The following is a 17,818-nucleotide window of genomic DNA, read 5'->3' as shown; positions in this document are numbered from 1 at the left end:
TCCCACGTATCGACTAAACGTAAATCCTTGACGATCTGTTCTAATTCAATCGATTTATTGAAATGCGGCGTCTGATCTTTGGCGTTAAGTACACAGTTAAAATCTCCCGCCAATATTAGGTGGTCATATTGTGTTGCAAAAAGCGGAAGTATTTCTTCCTTGAAAAAGTCCGCTCGGCGTCGCCTATTAGTTGAGCCGGATGGTGCATACAGATTTAGGAGTCTAACATTATTGATAGTCACGCCAATTCCCCTACAACTTATGAGTCGTTCTACATTCTGGACGATAATTCCTTCTTTCGTGAGAATAGCGGTGCCTAAATCGGAACCGTGTCCCGGATTGGCCGTCACATTATAACCGGGAATGTGGTTCAAAGCAATGTCGGCGACCTCCTGAAGCAAGAGGATATCAATGTCGGCGGCGTATAAGAGGTCTACGATGTTGTCGAGTTTGAGGGAACTGCGGATTTTATTTATATTTAATGTACCAATTTTATACGCCTGCTGATCAGTCATTCACGCTCTTACGAGAGTAAGAAGGAATCGGCGCCGTTTTAAAAGAAGTCAGAGTCCTCTTCTTTGTTTGCCTGCCGTGGATCCAGTAACTTATCATCATGTGCCGGTTCTACTGCCGTAGAAGGCTGTTCGGGAAATCGGGAAGTGACTGGAATATCAGTTGCATCAGCGTCCATGTGTTCGACCTCTGGTTCCGCCGCCCAGTCTATAGTGCTGGGGTTCTTGAACGCAAGAGGATGATGTTGTCGTTGTTCTTTTAAACAATGATCAACATCGTCACTGCACATGGGAGACACCTGGCCGGTAGCATCGCGAGAGGGCTCAGTTAGCGTGATTGCACGATCTTCATCCCGCAGGTGTGCAGAAGTTAGCGCCTGTTGTCGGGAGGATTCTGGTGATTTTGCACTGACTTTGTCCATGATTTGCTGCACCTTTCCCCGCAACGACGCCGCCGCCTCTTCCGCACCCTGGCGGGCGATTCTGCGTTTCTTGTTCTTCCGCGGGGATTTAGCAGGTGGACAACGCTCATCGGAATCCGAGATTTCATGGTGGGGTTGTGGGGAACGACATTCAGCAGTCACAGTCCTGACCTGCGTCTCTGAGGAGGTGGAATTTTGTTCTGTTGACAGAGTCGGGGACTGCGCTACGGAATCAACCACGTCACTCACACTCAGGTGTTGCTCTTGTCGCTCAGAAATGTCAACAAGTTGCTCGGCCGTTGGAGGAAGGGTTGGTTGGGGGCGAATGTCTACTTCGGTATCCATGGGCAGTTGGTCGGTCGGTTGGTCGCGAGCCACCGAAGCGTAAGTGGTGGACAAAATAGTCATCTCCGCGGACTTCACCGGTTCACCTGTCGGCAGCTGCACAACACGTCTTTGAATACATTCAGAACGAATATGACCTGGAGAATTGCAAGCTGCACACGTTCGTGGTTGACCATCATAAATGACGATACCTCGATAACCGCAAACGTTAATGTAAGACGGAATATGTCGTAATAAGTCCACCTTCAACTGCCTGACACCGTTCAAAACCGGATATTTGTGAGCACCGGACCATTTTTCTGCAAAATTACTGAGGACCTTCCCAAAGGGTGCAATAACAAGATTGATCGCATCTGTAGGAACTTCAAAGGGTAGCTCAAAAATTCGAATTGTTCGAATACCAAGTCCCACATGATCGACAGTAACTTCGCCAATATTTCCATCACTGTGTTTAAACTTAAGCTTACCACCGGTATTATTGACAACTCGTTCGCATAACTCAGGGTTTTTCAGCTTCAAGTACATCACACTACTCACAATTGACAAGTGAAAACCAACAGTATCTTCAAACGGAACTTGAACAACTTCCTCTAACCAATCCTCAATTTCGAAAGATTTAGGTCGAGCAAAACGTCGATCAAAGGTAAATTTCAGAGTGTCCTTTCTACTAAGTTGAGCCATTACTGCATTTTCGAACGTTGACAGAATATCTAACTACTGCGAAGCGCCGGCGAGAACGCACAGACTTACACAGCGGATGTAAACAAAGCCAGCCGCAGAGCGAAGCACAGCACGACGAACCGCTCGCCACCGCCGCTGCAGGCAGACTGTCATTAGGCCACAGAGGCTGGCTGGAGCGGTGTTGGCGGTGTGCTTGCTAAAATGAACACTTGCGAAGTTTACCCTTCCTGGTGCGCTCCCCTACGTCTGCAGAGAGTCAGGACGTCGCATGAGCCTTTCTTGTGTTCATGTACATACTCAGATGTATCGAAGTCCATGCACCTACTTTCTGCTGGCAATTCTTATACCTGCCGCCTTAGGCTGTAGCGTATCTGAACTCCAAGTCCTGCACACAAGACAGTTGACTGACTATTCATATGTGTCATACTGTTTAGCAACAAGTAATTTTAAAATAGCGTTTCCTTTCGCAGCGCCATCGCGCTTCGAAACATTTTCGCAGCTAAGAATTCGATTGATAATGGCCGTAGTTTCGTTTCAGCTAGTCAGTAAGTGCATATTTTCATATCTTCGTGATATCTTGGATACCTGTAAACACTCAGGAAGGCCAACTTTCTCAACTATTACATCTGTACGTGGTGAGAGAGATTTTGCCCCAGTGAGTAAAACGTGTACCTCTGGTGGGACTCGAACCCACAATCCCCGGTTTAGGAGACCGATGCCTTATCCATTAGGCCACAGAGGCTGGCTGGAGCGGTGTTGGCGGTGTGCTTGCTAAAATGAACACTTGCGAAGTTTACCCTTCCTGGTGCGCTCCCCTACGTCTGCAGAGAGTCAGGACGTCGCATGAGCCTTTCTTGTGTTCATGTACATACTCAGATGTATCGAAGTCCATGCACCTACTTTCTGCTGGCAATTCTTATACCTGCCGCCTTAGGCTGTAGCGTATCTGAACTCCAAGTCCTGCACACAAGACAGTTGACTGACTATTCATATGTGTCATACTGTTTAGCAACAAGTAATTTTAAAATAGCGTTTCCTTTCGCAGCGCCATCGCGCTTCGAAACATTTTCGCAGCTAAGAATTCGATTGATAATGGCCGTAGTTTCGTTTCAGCTAGTCAGTAAGTGCATATTTTCATATCTTCGTGATATCTGGGATACCTGTAAACACTCAGGAAGGCCAACTTTCTCAACTATTACATCTGTACGTGGTGAGAGAGATTTTGCCCCAGTGAGTAAAACGTGTACCTCTGGTGGGACTCGAACCCACAATCCCCGGTTTAGGAGACCGATGCCTTATCCATTAGGCCACAGAGGCTGGCTGGAGCGGTGTTGGCGGTGTGCTTGCTAAAATGAACACTTGCGAAGTTTACCCTTCCTGGTGCGCTCCCCTACGTCTGCAGAGAGTCAGGACGTCGCATGAGCCTTTCTTGTGTTCATGTACATACTCCGATGTATCGAAGTCCATGCACCTACTTTCTGCTGGCAATTCTTATACCTGCCGCCTTAGGCTGTAGCGTATCTGAACTCCAAGTCCTGCACACAAGACAGTTGACTGACTATTCATATGTGTCATACTGTTTAGCAACAAGTAATTTTAAAATAGCGTTTCCTTTCGCAGCGCCATCGCGCTTCGAAACATTTTCGCAGCTAAGAATTCGATTGATAATGGCCGTAGTTTCGTTTCAGCTAGTCAGTAAGTGCATATTTTCATATCTTCGTGATATCTGGGATACCTGTAAACACTCAGGAAGGCCAACTTTCTCAACTATTACATCTGTACGTGGTGAGAGAGATTTTGCCCCAGTGAGTAAAACGTGTACCTCTGGTGGGACTCGAACCCACAATCCCCGGTTTAGGAGACCGATGCCTTATCCATTAGGCCACAGAGGCTGGCTGGAGCGGTGTTGGCGGTGTGCTTGCTAAAATGAACACTTGCGAAGTTTACCCTTCCTGGTGCGCTCCCCTACGTCTGCAGAGAGTCAGGACGTCGCATGAGCCTTTCTTGTGTTCATGTACATACTCAGATGTATCGAAGTCCATGCACCTACTTTCTGCTGGCAATTCTTATACCTGCCGCCTTAGGCTGTAGCGTATCTGAACTCCAAGTCCTGCACACAAGACAGTTGACTGACTATTCATATGTGTCATACTGTTTAGCAACAAGTAATTTTAAAATAGCGTTTCCTTTCGCAGCGCCATCGCGCTTCGAAACATTTTCGCAGCTAAGAATTCGATTGATAATGGCCGTAGTTTCGTTTCAGCTAGTCAGTAAGTGCATATTTTCATATCTTCGTGATATCTGGGATACCTGTAAACACTCAGGAAGGCCAACTTTCTCAACTATTACATCTGTACGTGGTGAGAGAGATTTTGCCCCAGTGAGTAAAACGTGTACCTCTGGTGGGACTCGAACCCACAATCCCCGGTTTAGGAGACCGATGCCTTATCCATTAGGCCACAGAGGCTGGCTGGAGCGGTGTTGGCGGTGTGCTTGCTAAAATGAACACTTGCGAAGTTTACCCTTCCTGGTGCGCTCCCCTACGTCTGCAGAGAGTCAGGACGTCGCATGAGCCTTTCTTGTGTTCATGTACATACTCAGATGTATCGAAGTCCATGCACCTACTTTCTGCTGGCAATTCTTATACCTGCCGCCTTAGGCTGTAGCGTATCTGAACTCCAAGTCCTGCACACAAGACAGTTGACTGACTATTCATATGTGTCATACTGTTTAGCAACAAGTAATTTTAAAATAGCGTTTCCTTTCGCAGCGCCATCGCGCTTCGAAACATTTTCGCAGCTAAGAATTCGATTGATAATGGCCGTAGTTTCGTTTCAGCTAGTCAGTAAGTGCATATTTTCATATCTTCGTGATATCTGGGATACCTGTAAACACTCAGGAAGGCCAACTTTCTCAACTATTACATCTGTACGTGGTGAGAGAGATTTTGCCCCAGTGAGTAAAACGTGTACCTCTGGTGGGACTCGAACCCACAATCCCCGGTTTAGGAGACCGATGCCTTATCCATTAGGCCACAGAGGCTGGCTGGAGCGGTGTTGGCGGTGTGCTTGCTAAAATGAACACTTGCGAAGTTTACCCTTCCTGGTGCGCTCCCCTACGTCTGCAGAGAGTCAGGACGTCGCATGAGCCTTTCTTGTGTTCATGTACATACTCAGATGTATCGAAGTCCATGCACCTACTTTCTGCTGGCAATTCTTATACCTGCCGCCTTAGGCTGTAGCGTATCTGAACTCCAAGTCCTGCACACAAGACAGTTGACTGACTATTCATATGTGTCATACTGTTTAGCAACAAGTAATTTTAAAATAGCGTTTCCTTTCGCAGCGCCATCGCGCTTCGAAACATTTTCGCAGCTAAGAATTCGATTGATAATGGCCGTAGTTTCGTTTCAGCTAGTCAGTAAGTGCATATTTTCATATCTTCGTGATATCTGGGATACCTGTAAACACTCAGGAAGGCCAACTTTCTCAACTATTACATCTGTACGTGGTGAGAGAGATTTTGCCCCAGTGAGTAAAACGTGTACCTCTGGTGGGACTCGAACCCACAATCCCCGGTTTAGGAGACCGATGCCTTATCCATTAGGCCACAGAGGCTGGCTGGAGCGGTGTTGGCGGTGTGCTTGCTAAAATGAACACTTGCGAAGTTTACCCTTCCTGGTGCGCTCCCCTACGTCTGCAGAGAGTCAGGACGTCGCATGAGCCTTTCTTGTGTTCATGTACATACTCAGATGTATCGAAGTCCATGCACCTACTTTCTGCTGGCAATTCTTATACCTGCCGCCTTAGGCTGTAGCGTATCTGAACTCCAAGTCCTGCACACAAGACAGTTGACTGACTATTCATATGTGTCATACTGTTTAGCAACAAGTAATTTTAAAATAGCGTTTCCTTTCGCAGCGCCATCGCGCTTCGAAACATTTTCGCAGCTAAGAATTCGATTGATAATGGCCGTAGTTTCGTTTCAGCTAGTCAGTAAGTGCATATTTTCATATCTTCGTGATATCTGGGATACCTGTAAACACTCAGGAAGGCCAACTTTCTCAACTATTACATCTGTACGTGGTGAGAGAGATTTTGCCCCAGTGAGTAAAACGTGTACCTCTGGTGGGACTCGAACCCACAATCCCCGGTTTAGGAGACCGATGCCTTATCCATTAGGCCACAGAGGCTGGCTGGAGCGGTGTTGGCGGTGTGCTTGCTAAAATGAACACTTGCGAAGTTTACCCTTCCTGGTGCGCTCCCCTACGTCTGCAGAGAGTCAGGACGTCGCATGAGCCTTTCTTGTGTTCATGTACATACTCAGATGTATCGAAGTCCATGCACCTACTTTCTGCTGGCAATTCTTATACCTGCCGCCTTAGGCTGTAGCGTATCTGAACTCCAAGTCCTGCACACAAGACAGTTGACTGACTATTCATATGTGTCATACTGTTTAGCAACAAGTAATTTTAAAATAGCGTTTCCTTTCGCAGCGCCATCGCGCTTCGAAACATTTTCGCAGCTAAGAATTCGATTGATAATGGCCGTAGTTTCGTTTCAGCTAGTCAGTAAGTGCATATTTTCATATCTTCGTGATATCTGGGATACCTGTAAACACTCAGGAAGGCCAACTTTCTCAACTATTACATCTGTACGTGGTGAGAGAGATTTTGCCCCAGTGAGTAAAACGTGTACCTCTGGTGGGACTCGAACCCACAATCCCCGGTTTAGGAGACCGATGCCTTATCCATTAGGCCACAGAGGCTGGCTGGAGCGGTGTTGGCGGTGTGCTTGCTAAAATGAACACTTGCGAAGTTTACCCTTCCTGGTGCGCTCCCCTACGTCTGCAGAGAGTCAGGACGTCGCATGAGCCTTTCTTGTGTTCATGTACATACTCAGATGTATCGAAGTCCATGCACCTACTTTCTGCTGGCAATTCTTATACCTGCCGCCTTAGGCTGTAGCGTATCTGAACTCCAAGTCCTGCACACAAGACAGTTGACTGACTATTCATATGTGTCATACTGTTTAGCAACAAGTAATTTTAAAATAGCGTTTCCTTTCGCAGCGCCATCGCGCTTCGAAACATTTTCGCAGCTAAGAATTCGATTGATAATGGCCGTAGTTTCGTTTCAGCTAGTCAGTAAGTGCATATTTTCATATCTTCGTGATATCTGGGATACCTGTAAACACTCAGGAAGGCCAACTTTCTCAACTATTACATCTGTACGTGGTGAGAGAGATTTTGCCCCAGTGAGTAAAACGTGTACCTCTGGTGGGACTCGAACCCACAATCCCCGGTTTAGGAGACCGATGCCTTATCCATTAGGCCACAGAGGCTGGCTGGAGCGGTGTTGGCGGTGTGCTTGCTAAAATGAACACTTGCGAAGTTTACCCTTCCTGGTGCGCTCCCCTACGTCTGCAGAGAGTCAGGACGTCGCATGAGCCTTTCTTGTGTTCATGTACATACTCAGATGTATCGAAGTCCATGCACCTACTTTCTGCTGGCAATTCTTATACCTGCCGCCTTAGGCTGTAGCGTATCTGAACTCCAAGTCCTGCACACAAGACAGTTGACTGACTATTCATATGTGTCATACTGTTTAGCAACAAGTAATTTTAAAATAGCGTTTCCTTTCGCAGCGCCATCGCGCTTCGAAACATTTTCGCAGCTAAGAATTCGATTGATAATGGCCGTAGTTTCGTTTCAGCTAGTCAGTAAGTGCATATTTTCATATCTTCGTGATATCTGGGATACCTGTAAACACTCAGGAAGGCCAACTTTCTCAACTATTACATCTGTACGTGGTGAGAGAGATTTTGCCCCAGTGAGTAAAACGTGTACCTCTGGTGGGACTCGAACCCACAATCCCCGGTTTAGGAGACCGATGCCTTATCCATTAGGCCACAGAGGCTGGCTGGAGCGGTGTTGGCGGTGTGCTTGCTAAAATGAACACTTGCGAAGTTTACCCTTCCTGGTGCGCTCCCCTACGTCTGCAGAGAGTCAGGACGTCGCATGAGCCTTTCTTGTGTTCATGTACATACTCAGATGTATCGAAGTCCATGCACCTACTTTCTGCTGGCAATTCTTATACCTGCCGCCTTAGGCTGTAGCGTATCTGAACTCCAAGTCCTGCACACAAGACAGTTGACTGACTATTCATATGTGTCATACTGTTTAGCAACAAGTAATTTTAAAATAGCGTTTCCTTTCGCAGCGCCATCGCGCTTCGAAACATTTTCGCAGCTAAGAATTCGATTGATAATGGCCGTAGTTTCGTTTCAGCTAGTCAGTAAGTGCATATTTTCATATCTTCGTGATATCTGGGATACCTGTAAACACTCAGGAAGGCCAACTTTCTCAACTATTACATCTGTACGTGGTGAGAGAGATTTTGCCCCAGTGAGTAAAACGTGTACCTCTGGTGGGACTCGAACCCACAATCCCCGGTTTAGGAGACCGATGCCTTATCCATTAGGCCACAGAGGCTGGCTGGAGCGGTGTTGGCGGTGTGCTTGCTAAAATGAACACTTGCGAAGTTTACCCTTCCTGGTGCGCTCCCCTACGTCTGCAGAGAGTCAGGACGTCGCATGAGCCTTTCTTGTGTTCATGTACATACTCAGATGTATCGAAGTCCATGCACCTACTTTCTGCTGGCAATTCTTATACCTGCCGCCTTAGGCTGTAGCGTATCTGAACTCCAAGTCCTGCACACAAGACAGTTGACTGACTATTCATATGTGTCATACTGTTTAGCAACAAGTAATTTTAAAATAGCGTTTCCTTTCGCAGCGCCATCGCGCTTCGAAACATTTTCGCAGCTAAGAATTCGATTGATAATGGCCGTAGTTTCGTTTCAGCTAGTCAGTAAGTGCATATTTTCATATCTTCGTGATATCTGGGATACCTGTAAACACTCAGGAAGGCCAACTTTCTCAACTATTACATCTGTACGTGGTGAGAGAGATTTTGCCCCAGTGAGTAAAACGTGTACCTCTGGTGGGACTCGAACCCACAATCCCCGGTTTAGGAGACCGATGCCTTATCCATTAGGCCACAGAGGCTGGCTGGAGCGGTGTTGGCGGTGTGCTTGCTAAAATGAACACTTGCGAAGTTTACCCTTCCTGGTGCGCTCCCCTACGTCTGCAGAGAGTCAGGACGTCGCATGAGCCTTTCTTGTGTTCATGTACATACTCAGATGTATCGAAGTCCATGCACCTACTTTCTGCTGGCAATTCTTATACCTGCCGCCTTAGGCTGTAGCGTATCTGAACTCCAAGTCCTGCACACAAGACAGTTGACTGACTATTCATATGTGTCATACTGTTTAGCAACAAGTAATTTTAAAATAGCGTTTCCTTTCGCAGCGCCATCGCGCTTCGAAACATTTTCGCAGCTAAGAATTCGATTGATAATGGCCGTAGTTTCGTTTCAGCTAGTCAGTAAGTGCATATTTTCATATCTTCGTGATATCTGGGATACCTGTAAACACTCAGGAAGGCCAACTTTCTCAACTATTACATCTGTACGTGGTGAGAGAGATTTTGCCCCAGTGAGTAAAACGTGTACCTCTGGTGGGACTCGAACCCACAATCCCCGGTTTAGGAGACCGATGCCTTATCCATTAGGCCACAGAGGCTGGCTGGAGCGGTGTTGGCGGTGTGCTTGCTAAAATGAACACTTGCGAAGTTTACCCTTCCTGGTGCGCTCCCCTACGTCTGCAGAGAGTCAGGACGTCGCATGAGCCTTTCTTGTGTTCATGTACATACTCAGATGTATCGAAGTCCATGCACCTACTTTCTGCTGGCAATTCTTATACCTGCCGCCTTAGGCTGTAGCGTATCTGAACTCCAAGTCCTGCACACAAGACAGTTGACTGACTATTCATATGTGTCATACTGTTTAGCAACAAGTAATTTTAAAATAGCGTTTCCTTTCGCAGCGCCATCGCGCTTCGAAACATTTTCGCAGCTAAGAATTCGATTGATAATGGCCGTAGTTTCGTTTCAGCTAGTCAGTAAGTGCATATTTTCATATCTTCGTGATATCTGGGATACCTGTAAACACTCAGGAAGGCCAACTTTCTCAACTATTACATCTGTACGTGGTGAGAGAGATTTTGCCCCAGTGAGTAAAACGTGTACCTCTGGTGGGACTCGAACCCACAATCCCCGGTTTAGGAGACCGATGCCTTATCCATTAGGCCACAGAGGCTGGCTGGAGCGGTGTTGGCGGTGTGCTTGCTAAAATGAACACTTGCGAAGTTTACCCTTCCTGGTGCGCTCCCCTACGTCTGCAGAGAGTCAGGACGTCGCATGAGCCTTTCTTGTGTTCATGTACATACTCAGATGTATCGAAGTCCATGCACCTACTTTCTGCTGGCAATTCTTATACCTGCCGCCTTAGGCTGTAGCGTATCTGAACTCCAAGTCCTGCACACAAGACAGTTGACTGACTATTCATATGTGTCATACTGTTTAGCAACAAGTAATTTTAAAATAGCGTTTCCTTTCGCAGCGCCATCGCGCTTCGAAACATTTTCGCAGCTAAGAATTCGATTGATAATGGCCGTAGTTTCGTTTCAGCTAGTCAGTAAGTGCATATTTTCATATCTTCGTGATATCTGGGATACCTGTAAACACTCAGGAAGGCCAACTTTCTCAACTATTACATCTGTACGTGGTGAGAGAGATTTTGCCCCAGTGAGTAAAACGTGTACCTCTGGTGGGACTCGAACCCACAATCCCCGGTTTAGGAGACCGATGCCTTATCCATTAGGCCACAGAGGCTGGCTGGAGCGGTGTTGGCGGTGTGCTTGCTAAAATGAACACTTGCGAAGTTTACCCTTCCTGGTGCGCTCCCCTACGTCTGCAGAGAGTCAGGACGTCGCATGAGCCTTTCTTGTGTTCATGTACATACTCAGATGTATCGAAGTCCATGCACCTACTTTCTGCTGGCAATTCTTATACCTGCCGCCTTAGGCTGTAGCGTATCTGAACTCCAAGTCCTGCACACAAGACAGTTGACTGACTATTCATATGTGTCATACTGTTTAGCAACAAGTAATTTTAAAATAGCGTTTCCTTTCGCAGCGCCATCGCGCTTCGAAACATTTTCGCAGCTAAGAATTCGATTGATAATGGCCGTAGTTTCGTTTCAGCTAGTCAGTAAGTGCATATTTTCATATCTTCGTGATATCTGGGATACCTGTAAACACTCAGGAAGGCCAACTTTCTCAACTATTACATCTGTACGTGGTGAGAGAGATTTTGCCCCAGTGAGTAAAACGTGTACCTCTGGTGGGACTCGAACCCACAATCCCCGGTTTAGGAGACCGATGCCTTATCCATTAGGCCACAGAGGCTGGCTGGAGCGGTGTTGGCGGTGTGCTTGCTAAAATGAACACTTGCGAAGTTTACCCTTCCTGGTGCGCTCCCCTACGTCTGCAGAGAGTCAGGACGTCGCATGAGCCTTTCTTGTGTTCATGTACATACTCAGATGTATCGAAGTCCATGCACCTACTTTCTGCTGGCAATTCTTATACCTGCCGCCTTAGGCTGTAGCGTATCTGAACTCCAAGTCCTGCACACAAGACAGTTGACTGACTATTCATATGTGTCATACTGTTTAGCAACAAGTAATTTTAAAATAGCGTTTCCTTTCGCAGCGCCATCGCGCTTCGAAACATTTTCGCAGCTAAGAATTCGATTGATAATGGCCGTAGTTTCGTTTCAGCTAGTCAGTAAGTGCATATTTTCATATCTTCGTGATATCTGGGATACCTGTAAACACTCAGGAAGGCCAACTTTCTCAACTATTACATCTGTACGTGGTGAGAGAGATTTTGCCCCAGTGAGTAAAACGTGTACCTCTGGTGGGACTCGAACCCACAATCCCCGGTTTAGGAGACCGATGCCTTATCCATTAGGCCACAGAGGCTGGCTGGAGCGGTGTTGGCGGTGTGCTTGCTAAAATGAACACTTGCGAAGTTTACCCTTCCTGGTGCGCTCCCCTACGTCTGCAGAGAGTCAGGACGTCGCATGAGCCTTTCTTGTGTTCATGTACATACTCAGATGTATCGAAGTCCATGCACCTACTTTCTGCTGGCAATTCTTATACCTGCCGCCTTAGGCTGTAGCGTATCTGAACTCCAAGTCCTGCACACAAGACAGTTGACTGACTATTCATATGTGTCATACTGTTTAGCAACAAGTAATTTTAAAATAGCGTTTCCTTTCGCAGCGCCATCGCGCTTCGAAACATTTTCGCAGCTAAGAATTCGATTGATAATGGCCGTAGTTTCGTTTCAGCTAGTCAGTAAGTGCATATTTTCATATCTTCGTGATATCTGGGATACCTGTAAACACTCAGGAAGGCCAACTTTCTCAACTATTACATCTGTACGTGGTGAGAGAGATTTTGCCCCAGTGAGTAAAACGTGTACCTCTGGTGGGACTCGAACCCACAATCCCCGGTTTAGGAGACCGATGCCTTATCCATTAGGCCACAGAGGCTGGCTGGAGCGGTGTTGGCGGTGTGCTTGCTAAAATGAACACTTGCGAAGTTTACCCTTCCTGGTGCGCTCCCCTACGTCTGCAGAGAGTCAGGACGTCGCATGAGCCTTTCTTGTGTTCATGTACATACTCAGATGTATCGAAGTCCATGCACCTACTTTCTGCTGGCAATTCTTATACCTGCCGCCTTAGGCTGTAGCGTATCTGAACTCCAAGTCCTGCACACAAGACAGTTGACTGACTATTCATATGTGTCATACTGTTTAGCAACAAGTAATTTTAAAATAGCGTTTCCTTTCGCAGCGCCATCGCGCTTCGAAACATTTTCGCAGCTAAGAATTCGATTGATAATGGCCGTAGTTTCGTTTCAGCTAGTCAGTAAGTGCATATTTTCATATCTTCGTGATATCTGGGATACCTGTAAACACTCAGGAAGGCCAACTTTCTCAACTATTACATCTGTACGTGGTGAGAGAGATTTTGCCCCAGTGAGTAAAACGTGTACCTCTGGTGGGACTCGAACCCACAATCCCCGGTTTAGGAGACCGATGCCTTATCCATTAGGCCACAGAGGCTGGCTGGAGCGGTGTTGGCGGTGTGCTTGCTAAAATGAACACTTGCGAAGTTTACCCTTCCTGGTGCGCTCCCCTACGTCTGCAGAGAGTCAGGACGTCGCATGAGCCTTTCTTGTGTTCATGTACATACTCAGATGTATCGAAGTCCATGCACCTACTTTCTGCTGGCAATTCTTATACCTGCCGCCTTAGGCTGTAGCGTATCTGAACTCCAAGTCCTGCACACAAGACAGTTGACTGACTATTCATATGTGTCATACTGTTTAGCAACAAGTAATTTTAAAATAGCGTTTCCTTTCGCAGCGCCATCGCGCTTCGAAACATTTTCGCAGCTAAGAATTCGATTGATAATGGCCGTAGTTTCGTTTCAGCTAGTCAGTAAGTGCATATTTTCATATCTTCGTGATATCTGGGATACCTGTAAACACTCAGGAAGGCCAACTTTCTCAACTATTACATCTGTACGTGGTGAGAGAGATTTTGCCCCAGTGAGTAAAACGTGTACCTCTGGTGGGACTCGAACCCACAATCCCCGGTTTAGGAGACCGATGCCTTATCCATTAGGCCACAGAGGCTGGCTGGAGCGGTGTTGGCGGTGTGCTTGCTAAAATGAACACTTGCGAAGTTTACCCTTCCTGGTGCGCTCCCCTACGTCTGCAGAGAGTCAGGACGTCGCATGAGCCTTTCTTGTGTTCATGTACATACTCAGATGTATCGAAGTCCATGCACCTACTTTCTGCTGGCAATTCTTATACCTGCCGCCTTAGGCTGTAGCGTATCTGAACTCCAAGTCCTGCACACAAGACAGTTGACTGACTATTCATATGTGTCATACTGTTTAGCAACAAGTAATTTTAAAATAGCGTTTCCTTTCGCAGCGCCATCGCGCTTCGAAACATTTTCGCAGCTAAGAATTCGATTGATAATGGCCGTAGTTTCGTTTCAGCTAGTCAGTAAGTGCATATTTTCATATCTTCGTGATATCTGGGATACCTGTAAACACTCAGGAAGGCCAACTTTCTCAACTATTACATCTGTACGTGGTGAGAGAGATTTTGCCCCAGTGAGTAAAACGTGTACCTCTGGTGGGACTCGAACCCACAATCCCCGGTTTAGGAGACCGATGCCTTATCCATTAGGCCACAGAGGCTGGCTGGAGCGGTGTTGGCGGTGTGCTTGCTAAAATGAACACTTGCGAAGTTTACCCTTCCTGGTGCGCTCCCCTACGTCTGCAGAGAGTCAGGACGTCGCATGAGCCTTTCTTGTGTTCATGTACATACTCAGATGTATCGAAGTCCATGCACCTACTTTCTGCTGGCAATTCTTATACCTGCCGCCTTAGGCTGTAGCGTATCTGAACTCCAAGTCCTGCACACAAGACAGTTGACTGACTATTCATATGTGTCATACTGTTTAGCAACAAGTAATTTTAAAATAGCGTTTCCTTTCGCAGCGCCATCGCGCTTCGAAACATTTTCGCAGCTAAGAATTCGATTGATAATGGCCGTAGTTTCGTTTCAGCTAGTCAGTAAGTGCATATTTTCATATCTTCGTGATATCTGGGATACCTGTAAACACTCAGGAAGGCCAACTTTCTCAACTATTACATCTGTACGTGGTGAGAGAGATTTTGCCCAGTGAGTAAAACGTGTACCTCTGGTGGGACTCGAACCCACAATCCCCGGTTTAGGAGACCGATGCCTTATCCATTAGGCCACAGAGGCTGGCTGGAGCGGTGTTGGCGGGTGTGCTTGCTAAAATGAACACTTGCGAAGTTTACCCTTCCTGGTGCGCTCCCCCTACGTCTGCAGAGAGTCAGGACGTCGCATGAGCCTTTCTTGTGTTCATGTACATACTCAGATGTATCGAAGTCCATGCACCTACTTTCTGCTGGCAATTCTTATACCTGCCGCCTTAGGCTGTAGCGTATCTGAACTCCAAGTCCTGCACACAAGACAGTTGACTGACTATTCATATGTGTCATACTGTTTAGCAACAAGTAATTTTAAAATAGCGTTTCCTTTCGCAGCGCCATCGCGCTTCGAAACATTTTCGCAGCTAAGAATTCGATGATAATGGCCGTAGTTTCGTTTCAGCTAGTCAGTAAGTGCATTTTTTCATATCTTCGTGATATCTGGGATACCTGTAAACACTCAGGAAGGCCAACTTTCTCAACTATTACATCTGTACGTGGTGAGAGAGATTTTGCCCACAGTGAGTAAAACGTGTACCTCTGGTGGGAACTCGAACCCACAATCCCCGGTTTAGGAGACCGATGCCTTATCCATTAGGCCACAGAGGCTGGCTGGAGCGGTGTTGGCGGTGTGCTTGCTAAAATGAACACTTGCGAAGTTTACCCTTCCTGGTGCGCTCCCCAACGTCTGCAGAGAGTCAGGACGTCGCATGAGCCTTTCTTGTGTTCATGTACATACTCAGATGTATCGAAGTCCATGCACCTACTTTCTGCTGGCAATTCTTATACCTGCCGCCTTAGGCTGTAGCGTATCTGAACTCCAAGTCCTGCACACAAGACAGTTGACTGACTATTCATATGTGTCATACTGTTTAGCAACAAGTAATTTTAAAATAGCGTTTCCTTTCGCAGCGCCATCGCGCTTCGAAACATTTTCGCAGCTAAGAATTCGATTGATAATGGCCGTAGTTTCGTTTCAGCTAGTCAGTAAGTGCATATTTCATATCTTCGTGATATCTGGGATACCTGTAAACACTCAGGAAGGCCAACTTTCTCAACTATTACATCTGTACGTGGTGAGAGAGATTTTGCCCCAGTGAGTAAAACGTGTACCTCTGGTGGGGACTCGAACCCACAATCCCCGGTTTAGGAGACCGATGCCTTATCCATTAGGCCACAGAGGCTGGCTGGAGCGGTGTTGGCGTGTGCTTGCTAAAATGAACACTTGCGAAGTTTACCCTTCCTGGTGCGCTCCCCTACGTCTGCAGAGAGTCAGGACGTCGCATGAGCCTTTCTTGTGTTCATGTACATACTCAGATGTATCGAAGTCCATGCACCTACTTTCTGCTGGCAATTCTTATACCTGCCGCCTAGGCTGTAGCGTATCTGAACTCCAAGTCCTGCACACAAGACAGTTGACTGACTATTCATATGTGTCATACTGTTTAGCAACAAGTAATTTTAAAATAGCGTTTCCTTTCGCAGCGCCATCGCGCTTCGAAACATTTTCGCAGCTAAGAATTCGATTGATAATGGCCGTAGTTTCGTTTCAGCTAGTCAGTAAGTGCATATTTTCATATCTTCGTGATATCTGGGATACCTGTAAACACTCAGGAAGGCCAACTTTCTCAACTATTACATCTGTACGTGGTGAGAGAGATTTTGCCCCAGTGAGTAAAACGTGTACCTCTGGTGGGACTCGAACCCACAATCCCCGGTTTAGGAGACCGATGCCTTATCCATTAGGCCACAGAGGCTGGCTGGAGCGGTGTTGGCGGTGTGCTTGCTAAAATGAACACTTGCGAAGTTTACCCTTCCTGGTGCGCTCCCCTACGTCTGCAGAGAGTCAGGACGTCGCATGAGCCTTTCTTGTGTTCATGTACATACTCAGATGTATCGAAGTCCATGCACCTACTTTCTGCTGGCAATTCTTATACCTGCCGCCTTAGGCTGTAGCGTATCTGAACTCCAAGTCCTGCACACAAGACAGTTGACTGACTATTCATATGTGTCAATACTGTTTAGCAAACAAGTAATTTTAAAATAGCGTTTCCTTTCGCAGCGCCATCGCGCTTCGAAACATTTTCGCAGCTAAGAATTCGATTGATAATGGCCGTAGTTTCGTTTCAGCTAGTCAGTAAGTGCATATTTTCATATCTTCGTGATATCTGGGATACCTGTAAACACTCAGGAAGGCCAACTTTCTCAACTATTACATCTGTACGTGGTGAGAGAGATTTTGCCCCAGTGAGTAAAACGTGTACCTCTGGTGGGACTCGAACCCACAATCCCCGGTTTAGGAGACCGATGCCTTATCCATTAGGCCACAGAGGCTGGCTGGAGCGGTGTTGGCGGTGTGCTTGCTAAAATGAACACTTGCGAAGTTTACCCTTCCTGGTGCGCTCCCCTACGTCTGCAGAGAGTCAGGACGTCGCATGAGCCTTTCTTGTGTTCATGTACATACTCAGATGTATCGAAGTCCATGCACCTACTTTCTGCTGGCAATCTTATACCTGCCGCCTTAGGCTGTAGCGTATCTGAACTCCAAGTCCTGCACACAAGACAGTTGACTGACTATTCATATGTGTCATACTGTTTAGCAACAAGTAATTTTAAATTAGCGTTTTCCTTTCGCAGCGCCATCGCGCTTCGAAACATTTTCGCAGCTAAGAATTCGATTGATAATGGCCGTAGTTTCGTTTCAGCTAGTCAGTAAGTGCATATTTTCATATCTTCGTGATATCTGGGATACCTGTAAACACTCAGGAAGGCCAACTTTCTAACTATTACATCTGTACGGTGTTGAGAGAATTTGCCCCAGTGAGTAAAACGTGTACCTCTGGTGGGACTCGAACCCACAATCCCCGTTTAGGAGACCGATGCCTTATCCATTAGGCCACAGAGGCTGGCTGGAGCGGTGTTGCGGTGTGCTTGCTAAAATGAACACTTGCGAAGTTTACCCTTCCTGGTGCGCTCCCCTACGTCTGCAGAGAGTCAGGACGTCGCATGAGCCTTTCTTGTGTTCATGTACATACTCAGATGTATCGAGAGTCCATATCTGTCTCGCGTGTGT

At 46.8% G+C, this 17,818-nt stretch overlaps 27 non-coding genes across 27 annotated transcripts; all 27 read right to left on the bottom strand.

Annotated features, from left to right (window-relative positions):
* Positions 1–2,629: 2,629 nt before the first annotated feature.
* On the bottom strand, positions 2,630–2,702 carry Trnar-ccu (transfer RNA arginine (anticodon CCU)). Its single transcript has one exon. It is a non-coding gene; the product is annotated as a tRNA-Arg (tRNA).
* A 502-nt stretch (positions 2,703–3,204) lies between these two features.
* Trnar-ccu (transfer RNA arginine (anticodon CCU)) lies at positions 3,205–3,277 on the bottom strand. Its single transcript has one exon. It is a non-coding gene; the product is annotated as a tRNA-Arg (tRNA).
* A 502-nt stretch (positions 3,278–3,779) lies between these two features.
* Trnar-ccu (transfer RNA arginine (anticodon CCU)) lies at positions 3,780–3,852 on the bottom strand. The gene has a single exon. It is a non-coding gene; the product is annotated as a tRNA-Arg (tRNA).
* Positions 3,853–4,354: 502 nt separating this feature from the next.
* On the bottom strand, positions 4,355–4,427 carry Trnar-ccu (transfer RNA arginine (anticodon CCU)). The gene has a single exon. It is a non-coding gene; the product is annotated as a tRNA-Arg (tRNA).
* A 502-nt stretch (positions 4,428–4,929) lies between these two features.
* Trnar-ccu (transfer RNA arginine (anticodon CCU)) lies at positions 4,930–5,002 on the bottom strand. Its single transcript has one exon. It is a non-coding gene; the product is annotated as a tRNA-Arg (tRNA).
* Positions 5,003–5,504: 502 nt separating this feature from the next.
* Positions 5,505–5,577, bottom strand: Trnar-ccu (transfer RNA arginine (anticodon CCU)). Its single transcript has one exon. It is a non-coding gene; the product is annotated as a tRNA-Arg (tRNA).
* A 502-nt stretch (positions 5,578–6,079) lies between these two features.
* Trnar-ccu (transfer RNA arginine (anticodon CCU)) lies at positions 6,080–6,152 on the bottom strand. The gene has a single exon. It is a non-coding gene; the product is annotated as a tRNA-Arg (tRNA).
* A 502-nt stretch (positions 6,153–6,654) lies between these two features.
* Trnar-ccu (transfer RNA arginine (anticodon CCU)) lies at positions 6,655–6,727 on the bottom strand. Its single transcript has one exon. It is a non-coding gene; the product is annotated as a tRNA-Arg (tRNA).
* Positions 6,728–7,229: 502 nt separating this feature from the next.
* Positions 7,230–7,302, bottom strand: Trnar-ccu (transfer RNA arginine (anticodon CCU)). The gene has a single exon. It is a non-coding gene; the product is annotated as a tRNA-Arg (tRNA).
* A 502-nt stretch (positions 7,303–7,804) lies between these two features.
* Trnar-ccu (transfer RNA arginine (anticodon CCU)) lies at positions 7,805–7,877 on the bottom strand. The gene has a single exon. It is a non-coding gene; the product is annotated as a tRNA-Arg (tRNA).
* A 502-nt stretch (positions 7,878–8,379) lies between these two features.
* Trnar-ccu (transfer RNA arginine (anticodon CCU)) lies at positions 8,380–8,452 on the bottom strand. The gene has a single exon. It is a non-coding gene; the product is annotated as a tRNA-Arg (tRNA).
* Positions 8,453–8,954: 502 nt separating this feature from the next.
* Trnar-ccu (transfer RNA arginine (anticodon CCU)) lies at positions 8,955–9,027 on the bottom strand. The gene has a single exon. It is a non-coding gene; the product is annotated as a tRNA-Arg (tRNA).
* A 502-nt stretch (positions 9,028–9,529) lies between these two features.
* Positions 9,530–9,602, bottom strand: Trnar-ccu (transfer RNA arginine (anticodon CCU)). The gene has a single exon. It is a non-coding gene; the product is annotated as a tRNA-Arg (tRNA).
* A 502-nt stretch (positions 9,603–10,104) lies between these two features.
* Trnar-ccu (transfer RNA arginine (anticodon CCU)) lies at positions 10,105–10,177 on the bottom strand. The gene has a single exon. It is a non-coding gene; the product is annotated as a tRNA-Arg (tRNA).
* Positions 10,178–10,679: 502 nt separating this feature from the next.
* On the bottom strand, positions 10,680–10,752 carry Trnar-ccu (transfer RNA arginine (anticodon CCU)). The gene has a single exon. It is a non-coding gene; the product is annotated as a tRNA-Arg (tRNA).
* A 502-nt stretch (positions 10,753–11,254) lies between these two features.
* Positions 11,255–11,327, bottom strand: Trnar-ccu (transfer RNA arginine (anticodon CCU)). The gene has a single exon. It is a non-coding gene; the product is annotated as a tRNA-Arg (tRNA).
* Positions 11,328–11,829: 502 nt separating this feature from the next.
* On the bottom strand, positions 11,830–11,902 carry Trnar-ccu (transfer RNA arginine (anticodon CCU)). Its single transcript has one exon. It is a non-coding gene; the product is annotated as a tRNA-Arg (tRNA).
* Positions 11,903–12,404: 502 nt separating this feature from the next.
* Positions 12,405–12,477, bottom strand: Trnar-ccu (transfer RNA arginine (anticodon CCU)). Its single transcript has one exon. It is a non-coding gene; the product is annotated as a tRNA-Arg (tRNA).
* A 502-nt stretch (positions 12,478–12,979) lies between these two features.
* Positions 12,980–13,052, bottom strand: Trnar-ccu (transfer RNA arginine (anticodon CCU)). The gene has a single exon. It is a non-coding gene; the product is annotated as a tRNA-Arg (tRNA).
* A 502-nt stretch (positions 13,053–13,554) lies between these two features.
* On the bottom strand, positions 13,555–13,627 carry Trnar-ccu (transfer RNA arginine (anticodon CCU)). The gene has a single exon. It is a non-coding gene; the product is annotated as a tRNA-Arg (tRNA).
* Positions 13,628–14,129: 502 nt separating this feature from the next.
* Positions 14,130–14,202, bottom strand: Trnar-ccu (transfer RNA arginine (anticodon CCU)). Its single transcript has one exon. It is a non-coding gene; the product is annotated as a tRNA-Arg (tRNA).
* Positions 14,203–14,703: 501 nt separating this feature from the next.
* Positions 14,704–14,776, bottom strand: Trnar-ccu (transfer RNA arginine (anticodon CCU)). Its single transcript has one exon. It is a non-coding gene; the product is annotated as a tRNA-Arg (tRNA).
* Positions 14,777–15,280: 504 nt separating this feature from the next.
* Trnar-ccu (transfer RNA arginine (anticodon CCU)) lies at positions 15,281–15,354 on the bottom strand. Its single transcript has one exon. It is a non-coding gene; the product is annotated as a tRNA-Arg (tRNA).
* Positions 15,355–15,855: 501 nt separating this feature from the next.
* Positions 15,856–15,929, bottom strand: Trnar-ccu (transfer RNA arginine (anticodon CCU)). The gene has a single exon. It is a non-coding gene; the product is annotated as a tRNA-Arg (tRNA).
* Positions 15,930–16,429: 500 nt separating this feature from the next.
* Trnar-ccu (transfer RNA arginine (anticodon CCU)) lies at positions 16,430–16,502 on the bottom strand. Its single transcript has one exon. It is a non-coding gene; the product is annotated as a tRNA-Arg (tRNA).
* Positions 16,503–17,006: 504 nt separating this feature from the next.
* On the bottom strand, positions 17,007–17,079 carry Trnar-ccu (transfer RNA arginine (anticodon CCU)). The gene has a single exon. It is a non-coding gene; the product is annotated as a tRNA-Arg (tRNA).
* A 500-nt stretch (positions 17,080–17,579) lies between these two features.
* On the bottom strand, positions 17,580–17,651 carry Trnar-ccu (transfer RNA arginine (anticodon CCU)). The gene has a single exon. It is a non-coding gene; the product is annotated as a tRNA-Arg (tRNA).
* Positions 17,652–17,818: the final 167 nt, after the last annotated feature.

Source organism: Schistocerca gregaria, unplaced genomic scaffold (assembly GCF_023897955.1).
Source record: "Schistocerca gregaria isolate iqSchGreg1 unplaced genomic scaffold, iqSchGreg1.2 ptg000850l, whole genome shotgun sequence".
NCBI lineage: Eukaryota > Metazoa > Arthropoda > Insecta > Orthoptera > Acrididae > Schistocerca > Schistocerca gregaria.
This window is presented reverse-complemented; position numbering and strand designations above follow the sequence as displayed.